This window comes from Petaurus breviceps, unplaced genomic scaffold (assembly GCF_028583685.1).
Source record: "Petaurus breviceps papuanus isolate PSGF00001 unplaced genomic scaffold, PetGlider_PUasm1.0 90686, whole genome shotgun sequence".
NCBI lineage: Eukaryota > Metazoa > Chordata > Mammalia > Diprotodontia > Petauridae > Petaurus > Petaurus breviceps.
The window spans coordinates 5,374,315-5,389,758 of record NW_027187309.1 but is presented as its reverse complement, the minus strand read 5'-3'; the positions used below and the strand labels follow the sequence as shown (position 1 = coordinate 5,389,758).

The following is a 15,444-nucleotide window of genomic DNA, read 5'->3' as shown; positions in this document are numbered from 1 at the left end:
GCAGGGCAATTAGGGTTAAGTGATTTGCCCAAGGTCACATGGCTAGTAAGTGTTAAGTGTCTTGAGGCCAAATTTGAACTCAGGTTCTCCTGACTCCAGGGCTGGTGCTCTATTCACTGTGCCACCTAGCCCTCCACCCCCCCAAATCCCCCACTTAGAGCAATCGGTCTATTACTTGTTAGCAGAAGCTAACAAATAGAAAACATAAGACTATCATTCATTAAATAATGGTGAAGAAATTAGGGTCATGATTGTAAATTAGGCTCCAGTCAATCCAAAATATGTCATCCTTATTTAAGAAGACAGATAAACTAAAACTACTATGAGGTTTCTATACATGACTTCTAGAGTTCCTTCTAAGTCTGCAATTCAGGATTGGGTAAGTAGCAACATGGTTTGATTTTAAAGACTAAAAATTTCCTTTTTAAATAAACAAAAACATTTCTAATATCTTGCTCATTCCCGAAGTTGCATAATTAGAGATCCATTTATTTAAGATTTTCTTTTCCTTTAAAATATAAGTACCCTGAAGAGATTATAGCAAAATGGAAAAATACTGTATTTCAACTCAGAAGACCTGGTTCAGATCCTAGTTCTGCTGTTCATCACTTGTGTGACTTAGTCCAGTCCATTCCCTGATTTGTTCTCATATGGTCATTGCAAGTTCTTATTCCCGAGATCATGTTCAGGAAGTATTTAATCCAATCAGTTTGGGGACATACATTCTGAGGCCCAGACTTTTAAAACTCTTTATAAGCTTCCTACCTTTCCAATCTTTCTTCTTTTCCTCTCCACATACTCTGTGATACAATGACCCTGGCCATCTTGTTCTTCATCCAAGACACACCTTCTCTTGACTTCATACATTTTCACTGGTTGCCCCTCATGCCTGAATTTTCCCCCTACCCCCTTTTCAATGCTGCATTCTTGCTTCCTTGGCTTTCTTTAAGTATCAGGGGAAAAAATCCTGCCTTCTTCATGAAGCCTTTCCTCACTTTCTTCCCCACCCCCACCTTGGTACTAGTGCCTTTCCTCAGATCATCTCCAGTTATCCTGTATATGTCTTCTTTCTATAGAATTCTTTGCCTGTTATCTCCCTAGCAGTGACTTTTGTTATTGTTGCTGTTTTGTTTTTGTCTTTCCTTGAGTCGCTGGCACTTAAGATGTAGTAGGTGCTTAATAAATATTTATGACTTAACCATTCTGATTATTAGCCCCAGATCCCCATATAATGCTTCTACTTATCCACCTCCATCATATTCTTTCTATCCATTGCTATTAAATGAAAGTATACAGCTCCCCTCCACCTCTCCCTCTTGCTTTGGGAACTATAATTAGATCAATACTACCATTGATACTGGAAAAACTATGTCAGTCAACTGCCCAGTGATTTTACTTACCATACCTATGACTTCTAAGATTTCTCAGAACAAAATACTCTTCCCTGGCTTTCTACTTTCCTATATGTGTTGTTAGATTTTCAATCTATAACTCCAGTGCTTGACCAACAGTAAATACTCAATATATGTTTTAATTAGTTCATTTGTGGTTCTGTCACCTTAGTCATTTATATTCTTATAAAAATACATTTATACAATTCTTTTTGAGCCTGGGGTTTAATAAGGAGGAAAATATAGCAGGCATGAAAAAATGATGCTTGAACAAGGGATAGAGTGGGATAGAACATTGAAAGAATTAAGGTCTATTAAGAAAAACTACTTCACAATATTTCCTGACCAAAAACAGTGGAGAAACTTCTCAAAATACCTGTATTTCAACCTTTGTAATTTTGTATCATACTACTTTGTTTTAAAGAAAGATCCCTGTGCTAACTCAAATATATGTTAGAAATTAAAAAAAAACAAAACCTTCTAGTATCAATAAATTAGTGTTGCTACCACCTTTGAAATATGTATCTCAGTTCATAAGAATAGAAAAGAGATGAGAACCATTAATCACTCAATAATATATTATTAATTTCAGCTATAAAAATAAAATAATATTAATTTGATGAAATATTGATATGGAAGAAAATCCTTTTCCAGAGACAGTTTTAATTAGAGCTAATAATTTTAGTAGTCGTTATTAGTTATCTGTTTCTATTGCTATAAGAAAAAAAAAAGATTAGAATTCTTCCACTGAAACCTGATTTGCAAATATTACCTACTCAAATCGCATTTCAATGTTACTATTCTGCTCTGCATATTTTATCATAATCATAGAGAAGAAGGAGGATTAAAAGATGCCTAGCCTTCAGTCCCACAGGACTTTGTACCTTTTTCTATATGTTTATTTAAATGTCTATATTAAAATGTAAGAGGCAGTATTTTAGTTAGAAAGTGTTAGTTTAGGAAGTAGGAAGACTTGATTTCAAATCCTACCTCTAATGCAAGCTCAATGTTTGGGAAGCTCCTAAATGAAGTATGGGAGAAAAGTGGTATTTAGGCTGCTTATGGGACTGAACATCTACAGAGCAGTTGTGCTGACCTCATTGTTGTATGCCTGCAAAACCTGGACAGTCGACCAACACCATGCCAGAATATTTGCTTTCATTTGAATTGTTTTAGGAAGATTCTGAAGTTTACATAGAAAGATAAGGTATCAGACACTGAGGTCTTCTCTTGATTGAACAACCAAGCATTCAAACTCTCCTGCAGAGAGTGCAACTCTGATGGGCTGGCCACATAACCTGAATGCCAAATCCATGGTTGCCTAAAAGACTATTTTTCAGAGAACTCACACAAGGCAGGTGTTCCCAGAACATTAGAAGGAGTGGTACAAGATCACTCTCAAGGTCTCTCTGAAGAAGTTTAGTATTAATTGTGAGTCATGGGAGATACTGACACAGGACAGCCCTGCATGATATACCTACATGTCAAAGAAGGTGCTGTTCTCCAGGAGCAAAGCAGAATTATAGTAGCGCAAAGGAAATGTGCAAATCTAGAGACATCTCTATCCCACATGTTCAAATGGACTATTTGTGCCTGACCAATGGTAAAGCTTCTGAGTTCACATTGGATTGATCAGCCACAGGTGAACACACTGTACCATGACATCAACATTATATCATTAGTACTCTTCTAGTACAGAGGGATGAACAAGAGTTGTGTTCCTGGGCTAGTCATTTTATTATTTATTATTTTATATAAGAATAACATATTCTTAAGGAATATGTAATGAAAAGAAATAAATTAACAGCACCTGAGAAAAAAGAAAAAACAGAATGACTTGGTCAAGATATAGAGATAAATCAAGAGTTTTGCCTCACTATGAAAGACATACTTTTCAAAGAGAAAGGATACATTGGGGTAGGTATTTCAAGGATAAAAATAAATCACAAATAAATAGAAGAGAGGTTGATTTAAAATGAAGCCCAAAATGATAAGATTGAAACATTACATAATTGGGAAAAACATAGAAATATGATAGAATTAATTGGATGTATATGGCAAAAACTATTATGGGTATGTAATTTTACAAAGCAGACAGATATGGGGTAGTTAAATAAAGAGTAGTTAACATTGGTGTGAAATGTATTAATGATGAAAAAGCCAAGACCATTAGAGATTAGAGATAAACTTAAAACAGACAAATAAAGCCACTTTAATTCAAGAAGGAAATTGGTGGATCATGGAAAAGTATTTTGTCTGTGAAAACTATTTACACAAAAAGTCTGCATATGAATGGGACCATTAAAATAAAATATAATGCTACAGCTAAGGAAACAGGAATCAGAAATATGAGAAAAGGATTTAAGGCATATAAGTAAGGGAAATAATGAAGAAAAGTAACCTGAAGCACAGGGGAATATTATAATTCCATATTTCTTTTTTTATCATTTAAAAAATTTTAGACAAATGCTAAAACGTAAATACATAATAAGAAAAGAAAAATAAGCATTATAAACTTAAGTATTAAACTTAAATATAAAATAAGACAAGAAAAAAAGTCATGTGCACATCAAAACATAGGAGAGGATTCAAAATATATAGCAATAATTTATCATTCCAAGAAAGCCTGTGTACTAAATACTGTGCGTTAGGTTGAAAAATATCCATCTTTTCTTTGCTTCCTTGTAGGTTTTCTTTTGTTCTCTACTATGCAGTTTTACTTTGTTCTTTTCCCCCCTTCTCCTCCCTACCTACCACCCCAAGGTTACAATTGAGCATGGATATATTTCTATATAGGTATTATACATACAGTATACTTATATACACACACACACATATAAATATAAACATTTACTTTTCCTAAGAGATTCTACTCCCTAATAGTTTTTTGTTTGTGCATATCTTTTTTCCTAATTCTCCTAACTCCTCTACTACCCACTACTTTGCCCTCCTATTACTTAACCTACCCTCACTCCAGCAATCCCTCCCTTGCTTTACTATTCCCCTAAATCTAAACACCCTTTTGTGCTCCCCTTTAACCCATTCAGCACCCCTCCCATCTAAAGCTCCCTCCCTTATCCCCCATTCCCCTAAATCTAAAGACCCTTCCATACCCATCCCTTTTAACCTATTCCCTCACCCTCCCCTCTAAAGATCCCTCCTTTATCCTCTCACCTCTACCTAACCTTTTAGTTTTATTTCTTTTCTAAATTTAGAAGACTTTTATACTCTTCTAGATGTATCATATTTACCCCTCTTAAATGCATTCATGATTAAAATAGGTTTCCAGCCCCCACCCCCATCTAATTCCTCTGTATTAGTTCTTCCTCTAGTATCTAATTTTTATAGGATAATTACTCTTTTAGCTGTTCTTGAATGGTTTTACTTTTTAAAGTCGTATCATACTCCAATTTTCTTATAAGCTACCCAATTACTAGTAATAATCTTAGACATAGGTTTTACACTTTCTATACAATAAAGGTAAATATTCTTTTCTTATTAACTTCCTTGTAATTGGTCATTGGTATGTACCTTATATTTCTCTTGGTTCTTGTATGTCAAATCTTATATTGAGTTCAGGGTTTTTTCTAACAAGAGTCCTAAAACTCTGACAGTTGATCAAATTTCCACTTTTTTCCATTCAAAATTATGCTTATCTTCACTGGCTATGATATTTTTTACCAGAGGCCCAGTTCTTTTGCTTTTCAATATATAATGTTCTAAGACCTGCAATCTTTTAGTGTCACCAACACTAGAACTTGTGTGATTCCTATCGTGGTACCCTCATATATAAATTGTTTTTTTCTTTTTGTTTGTAATATATTGTCCTTGATTTTGGAGTTTAGGGTTTTAACTATAATATTCCAGTGAGTTTTCCTTGAGGTGGTGATTGGTGGATTTTTTCTATTTCTACTTTCCCCTTTTTTTCTAATGCTTCAGGACAATTTTCTTTAATTATTTCTTGCATTAGTGTATCAAGACTCCTTTTATGGATCAGAACTTTTAGGTAATCCAATTATTCTTATGTTTTCCCTTCTAGATCCATTGCTTTTCTTATGAGATGTTTCACATTCTCTTCTATTTTTTCATTCTTTATATATATATTTTTAATCTCTTTATTTCTTATAACTTGACTGGCTTCCCCTGTCCAATTCTGATTTTCAAGGAGTCATTTTTCTTCCTTAAGTTTCTAGATGGGGGGGGGAGGGGGGCTGGAAGGGGCTAGGCAGTACAGTGAATAGAGCACTGGACCTGGAGTCAGAAGGACCCGAGTTCAAATGCGGCCTCAGATACTTAACATAAAACTAGCCATGTGACCATGGGCAAGTCACTTAACCCCAATTGCCCTACCTTCCCCCCTCCAAAAAGCAAAAAAAAAGGGAAAATCTAAAAAAAAAATCTAGATCTCCTTTCCTAATTGGTTGACTTTCCTGTCATAATCTTGTTTTTCTTATATTATTCTTATTTTTCTTTTTAGTTTTTCCTCAATCTCTCTCATTTGATTTTTAAAGTCTTTTTAAAGTTCTTCCATGACTCCTTTTTGGACTGGTGACCATTTGACATTACTCTTTGGGGAAGAAGAGGATTTCTTTGCTTTAGTATCTTCCACTGAGGGTGAACCACAGCCTTCTCTATTCCTATTAATAGCTCTCTATGGTAGGATTCTTTCTCCTTTGCCTTTTGCATTTTGTGTGTGTGTAATAATCTAGTTTTTATAATTACCTCTAGTCCTGGGGTTTGGGGGATGGTGCCTCTTATCCTCTTCAGTTTTTCCCTCTGACCTTGAAGTTAAACCAAGGTGTCCGGCCTCCTGAAGGTGCTCACAGCCAGCAGTGTCCCCACCCCACTGCTTTTGCACTCTCCAGGCATATGCTGGTACCTTCTAACCCAACCCTTTGTTGCCCCACCCCCCTCTTTAGCACAGCTGGGTCTAGCATTCCTTGTCAGCATTCCCTAGATCTTATGCAGGTCAGATGCCTAACTCCCCTTAATGTCATAGGAGTAAAAGTTTCTGTGGCAGCTGAGGCAGCCTCCAAATGCACCTAACCCCAGGATGTGCCACTTGTTTAAGAAGTTTGACTCTTGTTGGTAAAGTGAACCTTGACCTGGAGGTGTTTAATCTTCACAGGAAGGAAATCTAGTCCTGGGATTTTTCTTCAGGTCTTCTCTGATTGTCCCAAGAGAATCCCTGTTTTGCCCCTACTCTTATTTGTTTTCGTGGCTCTATGTTCACCCAAAGGTGCTATTTTATCTTTTTTGGGGAGGAAAATCTTGAGAACTTGACATTTTCTGACCTACTCTACCTTCTTCCTAGAATCCTTTCAATTCCATATGTCTTTATGGATTCTTTTATATAGGTAAAATCAGGAGTGATTTAACTATGGTTAGTTTGTGGAACCTTCAGAGCATAGCCTGGGTGATGATATCTTTCTTAAATGTAAAGATAACTGTTGAAATTATTTTTATAGGACTTCAATAAAATGTATTCAGTAAACTATAGCAACAAACGCAATCTGACATTTGTGCTTTAATACATTGTTTAACTTGAATATAGGTGAATGTACACACAAATCTCTATATCACTATATATATAGTCACATGTTTATACATATATATGTTTTATGGGTTTTGACACGCTAAGAATAGATTAGCTTTTCTAATCCCAATTGTTTATAGGGTCCTTTTTTTCTACTCCAAGAAAAGAAACCATAATTTTAAAGCATCTTTCTCAAAAATATTTTATTAACCATTTATGTTATAAAAATTGAGGTGGTTAATAAGTGTGCATATCTCTCTGTATACACATATATATGTGCTACAAGGATCTATGATTATACTAGTGAGTTATCATTTTACTGGTATGGTGTATCACCTCCTCCCATTGCAGCAGAAATATTTTCTACTAGTAGATCAATGTATTTTATTTTTCATTGTTATGAATATCCTATTAGAATATTATTCCTTGTATTTTGTATTTGTTCAGACAATTCTGCAAATTACATGTTTGAAAAGAGAGTTTGTAGAATCATAACCTGTAGGCTATATTTTTTACAACAGATTTACTTACCAGCAGAAATATCACTGAGGCAAAAGATGCTCTAGAAAATTTAGATTGTCTCAGTCCTTCTTCAGATATCTCATGGGTAATAAATATTTGTATTATGAAATATGCTATTTGCCTTTTACAAAGAAGATAATATAAAACACCTTTACCATCACTGTCAAAAAAGACTGCAAACCCAGGTATGACAAGTTCATTGTCAGCATAAATACGAAGTAGCCTCTAACATTACTTGCAGATTGTGTGCTTCATATATTAGTATTTTAAAGAGAAGTTTTAAGGTAAAGTTTTTTATCTGTATAGCTACATAGTATGTTGTCACAGCAATAAAGAAAACTAACTTGCCATACTTCTAATGAGATGATAAAATCTTAGAGAGATCTAAAAGCTTCATGTAGAAATCTGTCACTGAAGAAAGAGGCTAACAGATTGCCCTTCAACTGATTCAAGGTGAAGATACCTTACAAACAGGATCATAAATCCTTATTCCATTTCTTGGAGGGAGGGTAGTGCAAAGTATCATTATGACCTTCCTTATAAAGAAGAAAAATGACACCAGTTAAAGCTAATTGATTTACTCAGTGTCCCGAAGCAAATTAGTGATGGTGATAAGAAAGTTATCTAAATCTCTTGATTTCTAATTGAAAGTTTCATCCACTCAGCTGCCTCAATAATATGTACATAAGCAGAAAAGATAAAATATTGCCAATATTCATTGCTTTAAAAAGAATTGAAGGAAAATATAGAACAACAAAACAACATTTCACATTTTTTTTACTGATTTGATATTTTCATACACATGTTAATGATGATTTTGAAGTAGCTGTTGTTAATAAGGCATCTTTTGGCATAATCAGAAGAAATGTTAGATTTTGTTCTATAGATTTATTTCGAACTTAACAAACTTCCCGTCTGATCACTTCTAGTTGGCATGTAGTTAGTTATTAGCTCCTTTTCTGATAATATAATAACTTGTTCTTTCTAGATATTTCTTCCATTTCTGATTTCTTTTTCTATTTTGTGCATTTTTGTATTCAATTGAATTGTTGTATAATGCTGTATACGGTTCCGGTCACCACACAAAATAGATAAATCTAGAGAAGGGCAACTGGAATGGCTAAGCAGTTGTGGCAAATCATAAATAGCCTGAATGAGGTGAACACAAACTTGTTCTTAAATATTACTTGAACCAAAAGCAAACACTTGATATTTAGAGGAAATAATTTTAGGATAAATAAAAGGAAGTACTTTTATACAGAACAAATAGTAAATATTTGAATTGTTATCATAGGAGATAATTCAAACCAAAAATAGAATTGTTATTTAAAAAAATTTTGGATTTTTTAAAACCGTTTTTGGCTTGAGAAAGGTAAAATAAAGGTGGTTAATAGAAAGTCAAATGAGAGTATAATAAAGAACCTAGATATCTTTGAATATTTTATATAACCAGATACATATGAAAAATACCAGAGCACCGAAAGGATCCGTTTATTCATATGCAAAAGGAAGTGACTTCTGAAGCCCCTTTTAATTCTGGATCTATGATCCTTTGATCCTAAGAACTTATGAGTATAAATCCCTATATGCTGCTAATCTTTGAAAAATCATCGAGAAGAGGAGAACATAGAGAATAGCAAAATAGCTCGATTTTTTAAAAAATGAAAAGAGTGGATTTCTAAAATTATAGAATGATGAACTTGTGTTTTTAGCAAAATTCTAGGACATACTATTAGAAGGACTTTTGTTTTAGTATTTGGAAAGCATTAAAAGTGCAATGTTATTAAAAACAGGTGATTTCTAGCAAATTGCATTTTCTAGTGCTAGTAGACTGGTATATCAAGGGAATACAGTAGATATCATTTACCTATATGTCAGAAAGTATTTGATAAAGTCTTTTATATTATCTTTGTGAATAAGTGGAAGAGAAGTGCAGTAGATAGCAGTGTTAAGAGGATTCTTAAGAAGTTTAATGACTGTTAGAATTGTAATGGAAAGAGAAGTGGATTTATAATCAACAAAGAACTAGATTTGGCTCCTAAATACAATATTTTTAGCTTTTTCTGAGCCACAGTTTCTTCATTCATAACATAGGGATAATGACAGCTATTCTGTTTACCTGACGGTGATGTTGTAAGGACCAAATGAAATAATGTATGTAAAGTACTATTTATGTGAATGATTCTTATTAATAGATCAATGCCAATGTAGAAGGAAAATCATAATGTGATATTTCTGGGGATCTGTCTTTAGCCATGTTGTGCTGCATACTTTTATAATTGACCAAGATGAAGATGCAGATAGCATGTTTATAAAATTAACAAATAATATGAAATTGGAGGGATAGCTACCATATTAAGATATCAATGTAAGTATACAAAAATATTACAGAAGGTTAGAATCCAAAATTGAAAAGGAGGAGGGAAATTCGTGTTCAAGTGTTTATATGTTATGTGTTAGGCACTGTGCTAAGCAATGAGAATCCAAAGAAATCAAAAACAGTCCCTGCCCTCAATGAACTTACTTTCTAATAGAGGTTACATTATATATATGGGCACATAAATATACAGAATAAATAAAAGGTAGCCTTAGAGGGATAGTAGTTGGAATAGATGACTTGAAAGTATTCTTTCACATCAGAGGTCCTATGTTTTTATTAAATAAATTTGGAATTCAAAGGTATTGAAAATTTCTTGTGGAGTTAGGGGCATATCTCCAACCTTTAGGGATGAGATGGTAAAGATAAGCAAATACTAGGCTGTTGTACTTTCCAAATTAGAATTTGGCAGATCTTTTGTCTAGCTCACTTTCATATTTTACTTAAATGTAAGCACTTTGCCATATGAATATCTCAGTAAAAGCTTAATAAATCAGAATTTTAGAGAAAATTTATAAAATATTCACACATTCAAGTTAATGACAACTCATTTATTTAGTACTTTGAGGTACAAAGAAGCTCACAGTAACAGTGTAAGGAAGACAGTGTCAGGATTATACCAATTTTACAGGTGGAGAAACTGAAGCTCAGAAAAGTGAAGTGATTCTTCTGTAGTCATATAGTTAGTAATGATTAAAGATAGACCTTGAATCAAAGTCTTTTAATTCTGAATCAATCAATCTTTATTAAGTTCCTACTATATTCCTAGCACTGTGTTAAGCACTGAGCATGAAAAGAAGGCAAAAACACTGCCGTCAAGGAGCTCCCCTTCTAATGGAGAGACATGTAAATAAATATGCACATATAAGACTTTTAGAGAGTAGATGACAATTAAGACCTCTTAACAAAGATAGATTTAATCTGAGACTTGAAGGAATCCAGAAAGATAAGAGGTAAAAGTGAGGGGTGTCAGGATTCCAAGCATGAGGAATATAACAGCAGATAACAAAGGTATAGGAGATGGGATGTTATATATGAGGAAAAGTTAGTAAATCACTAAAGTTGAATCTAGTGACTAGTGTAGTGCTTGGTCTGTAGTAAGTACTTAATAAATGCTTGTTTATTGGCTGCATTGTAGAGTGTTTGTAAGGAATTGAAGTCTAAGACAACTAGAAAAATAGGAAGGAGCTTTAAATTATGAAGGGTTTTAAATATAAAGCAAAGGATTTTATATGATTTTATTTGATAATGGAGGTACTCTAAGAGGGAACTATTTAAGTGTATTGAGTAGGGGGAGTGACATGGTCAAACTGGTACTTTAAAAACATTGAAAAAGAATAGGAGACAGATTGGAGTGAGCAGAGATCTGCCTTGTGGTAGGAAGACCAATTAGATGGTGTAATGTTAATGGGACTTAAGATCTTCCCAGATCATCATCAGTAGGTCCATTAAGTGAAGCTTGCTTAGGGGAGGCTTGCTTGTTGGAAGACTTTTATAGAATTTCTAATTAGGTACTGATTCAGGAGGGTGATATCTTCTGACTCTGAGAAGTATATATACTTTGAATTGGTATTTTGCTTTGGGAGGTAGCTTATGAGAAGGATCTTGTGATTCTCTGGTTGAGAATCTGAGTGGCCATATGTTCAGAGCTCCCTGACTGCTCAGATGTAAAGGCTCTCTCAATCCAGGGATGTATGTAAAGTATATAGTTGATTCAGGCAGTCAGAGCTTTGTCTGTTGGTCTTTATTCCTCTGCTTGTATTTTCTCTGTTGGTATTTCTCTGAAGTTTAGGGTGCTGACTTTTACCCTGAACTAGTGAATGTAATTTAAAAAGATTGTTGACCCCTTAAACAGCTGTCTTTCCCAGTAAAGCAGATCTGAGAACCTGTGCTAGCAACCATCCTGGGTATGCCAATGTGGTTGCTGTTACAGATGGCTATTGCAATACAGCAGGAAAGAAAAGTGCTGAGGGTCTACTAGGTAGTGATTATGTGAATAGGGAGGAGGAGACATATTTAAAAAATAAAACTAGAAATGACAAGATTTGACAAGAAATGATATTTATGTCCTGAGTACTAGTGAATTGAGAATGATACAGAGGCTTGAGACTTTTTGACTGGGAAGATGATGGCAAACTGACAGAAAATATTGAAAAAGTGAAAGTTGAGAAAAGGAAAGGGTTCACAATAATGAGTTCTGTTGTGGACATGTTAAATTTGAGATGCCTGTGGGAAATGCAGTTCAAAATGTCCAAAAGATGTTTTGTAATGTGGGACTAAAGCTCAGGAGAAAGAATAGTGCTGCATATGTAGATCTAGTAATCATCTGCATAGAGATGATAATTAAAAGAATGAGAGCTGATGAGATCATTAAGAGAAATAATATAGACTTGGAAGAGAAGGGGATCCAGGGCAAAGTCTAGGAATATGCTGTCCACAGTTAATGGACATGGTAAGAATAAAAAATCAGCAAAGGAGAATGAGAAGGAACAGTCGGATAAAGTAGAGGGGCAACAGGAGAGACCAGTGTGATGAAAACCTAGAGAGAAGAAAGTGTTTAGGAAGAGACAGTGATCAACAATGGCCAAGGAGGCAGAGAGGTCAAGGTGAATAAGAAAAAGTGATTACATTTGGCAATTAAGAGAACACTGATAAACCTTGTAGAGAACTTTTTCAGCAGAATGATGGGGGCTAGGATCCAGGATGAAAAGTTTAGAACAGAGCAAGAGGAGAGGAAGTAGAAGCAACTAGTGGAAATGGCTTCCTTGAGCAGTTTAGCTGAGGTAAGGAGAGATGTGGGATTGTAGCGAGGAGGCACGGTCAGATGAAGAACAGGTTGTTTTTAACAATGTCCTTGTTTGTAGTCAATAGGGAAGGTGACATTAGATATGACAGAAGATAGGGGATGTAGCAAGGATGTTAATGGGAACAATTTGCCAAAATACCAAGAGATGATAGACTCAGGGATGTCAAGGAGAAGGGCCACTTCACACTAAGAAATATGAGTGAAAGAAAATAGAGTGGGGGACTATGTGCTTAAAAGTGTGGATTCAAAACCAAATATAGTCCTTGCCTTCAAAGGCAATTATTGTATTCTATTAGAAGAAACATGCACACACATAAGTAGATAAATAAAGCTATATAGATATACAAAATACATATAAGATCATTTTTGTAGTGTTGGGGAATGAGGGAAGACTAGGCAATTGAGGGGATTAGAAAAAGCCTCAGGTAGAAGGTAGTACTTAAGCTGATATCTGAAGGAGTTCTGAGATTCTAAGAGTTTAAGAAGTTAATTACAAACAGCTAGATGGTGCCTTGGGGGCTCAGCATGGAGTCAGGAAGATCTGAATTCAGATTTGGCTTCAAGTAGGAATTAGCTGTGTGACCCTAGGCAAGTCACTTGACCACTATTTGCCTCAGTTTCCTCATCTGTAAAATGGGTATCATAGTAATACCTCCCCTCCCGTGTTGTTGTGAGGATCAAATGAGGGAGTAATTATAAAGTCCTTAGCATAGTGTCTGGAATATTGTTATTACTATATAAATATTAGCTATTATTATAATTAGAAATTATTCATTCTAAACATAGAAGAAAGCCTGTGCAAAGGGATAAACATGGAAGATGAAATGTTAAGTGTTCAAGACAAACAGTACAGCCTTTTTTTTTTCCCCCTCCCTCTAGGAATTGAATAGGGAGTAGAAGCTTGAAATAATGGAAGTAATTTTGAGGAAAGCCTCTAACCCTGACAAAGGGAATAATTATTTCTTACTAAGTAAATGTTTTAGGAGCATTCCTGGAAATGGAAATAACTCCTTATTTGGAATTAATATGCTATGCAATTAGATCAAGTGTTATAAGTGAATGTTGAGGTTAATGAGAATATTGAGCCTGAAAATTACAGTGACTTTGGTCCTTAAACAGCATGCCCTTAAACAGCATCCTAACAGTCATAAATGCTAAAAAAAAAAAAATGCATGTTAGTGATTCAAAATATCTTAAAATGGGGTTGGGGGCAGACCTGGAAATGCCTGATACTGGTGTAGAGGTTTTGAATTTTCAGTGTGTCATGGAGCTTTTGGTAGCACAATGAAACCTATGAACCTCTTCTTTAATAGGTGATGGTTCTAGTCCCCATCCCCCTGAAAATCATACTGTTATACTATTGAAAGTATTCTAGGGGGTGGCTAGGTGGCGCAGCAAGTAAAGCACCAGCCCCAGAGTCAAGAGGACCCGAGTTTGGTTCTGGCCTCAGACACTTAACATGCACACAAATAAACTAGCCATGTAACCTTGGGCAAGTTACTTAACCCCAATTGCCCTCCAAAAAGCAAAAAAAAAAAAAAAGTATTCTAAATCTTAAAAGTGTTTTCAAAGAGTGGCTTTAACTACTGAGATATGTCTGAGAAATCTTTTGAAATAATTTTCAGAAACTGACATCTTATTTAGCTTTTTATTGTGCTTTTCCCCCCACCTCAGAAGCCCAATGGAACATTCTGGGGAAGAGGTTTGATAAAGATATATAAATGACTGGATGTAGGAAGAAATTTCTCCTTCCAACTGAAAACCATAGGAAATAACTAAGAATTCCTTTTCATAAATTACAAAACAATAGTTTGAGAAGTACTCAAAAGCAGTTATAATTGACTTTGAAGATTTCACCAGCTCCCCAAACAAGAAAAGAAAACCTGGTATTCTATAATCTCGGATCTTGAAGATACCAAAACAGAAATGCTAATTAATGTATTCGAGGAGACCAGGGAAGACTGGGAAAGTAAAAGAGATTGAGGAAACTGCTAAAGGTCTCTGTTTCTTGAACTCAGCTAGCTTAGTGGCAAAGAATACAGAAATAGGAATGACCTGTTGGCTTGCTTGCTATTGCATGCTTGTGACATCTCATCTCCTGGCCCTGTGCCTTTATACTGGCTGTCCCCCATCTCTGGAATGCTCTTCCACTTCACTTCTACTACTTAGAATCCCTCATTTCCCTCAAGACTCAGCTCAAGCCAACTTCTCCATTAAGCCTGTTCTAGTCCCTAAGCTGTGAAGGCAAAACTATTTTGTGTTCATTTTGTGTATTTCATGTAATATGGTATTTTTATATGTTCATATTGTCCCCACTGTCACAACATAAGCTCCTTAAGGGAAAGGATTTTTTTTCAACTTTGTTTTTATATCCCTAGTGCTTAGCATAGAACATAGAACATAATAAATACTTAATAAAGGCTTGTTGATTAATTGATTGAAGTATCCTTTAAAAGACTAGTCAGAAATTAATTTAGTATTCCAAATCACTCCTAATTAAAAATAGTTTACTTAGAGTGCATTAGCATTGATCTAACTTTTTCTAAGGAGAGGGAGAGAAGTAGCTATAGAGAAAGAAAGTGGTTTAGAGGAATAAGGGAAGGTCTAATCTGTCACAAGTATAACCAAAATTAGGTTGTAATTTTTATCCTTTTCTTCATAGTCATTTTTCTTTATTCATTCATTATTCAGATATTTATTGAAAACCTACTATGTGCAAGAGGCAACCTAGCATAGTGTGTAGAAGGCTGGCCTCAAAGTCTTCAAAGTCTGGTTTCAAAGCCCATTTCTGACCCTGCAGAGATCACTCACT

General features: G+C 34.8%; 1 protein-coding gene and 1 long non-coding RNA gene across 2 annotated transcripts in view; one reads left to right on the top strand and one right to left on the bottom strand.

Annotated features, from left to right (window-relative positions):
• The window catches only part of LOC138144108 (uncharacterized), a 130,853-nt gene extending 124,600 nt beyond the window's left edge, over nt 1–6,253 (bottom strand). The window contains exon 1 of the long non-coding RNA XR_011163861.1: nt 6,114–6,253. This is a non-coding gene — a long non-coding RNA (uncharacterized lncRNA). The remainder of the gene's footprint in view (nt 1–6,113) is intronic.
• The window catches only part of CSMD1 (CUB and Sushi multiple domains 1), a 2,654,573-nt gene that overhangs the window by 2,116,989 nt on the left and 522,140 nt on the right, over nt 1–15,444 (top strand). The gene's annotated exons all lie outside the window — the stretch shown is intronic.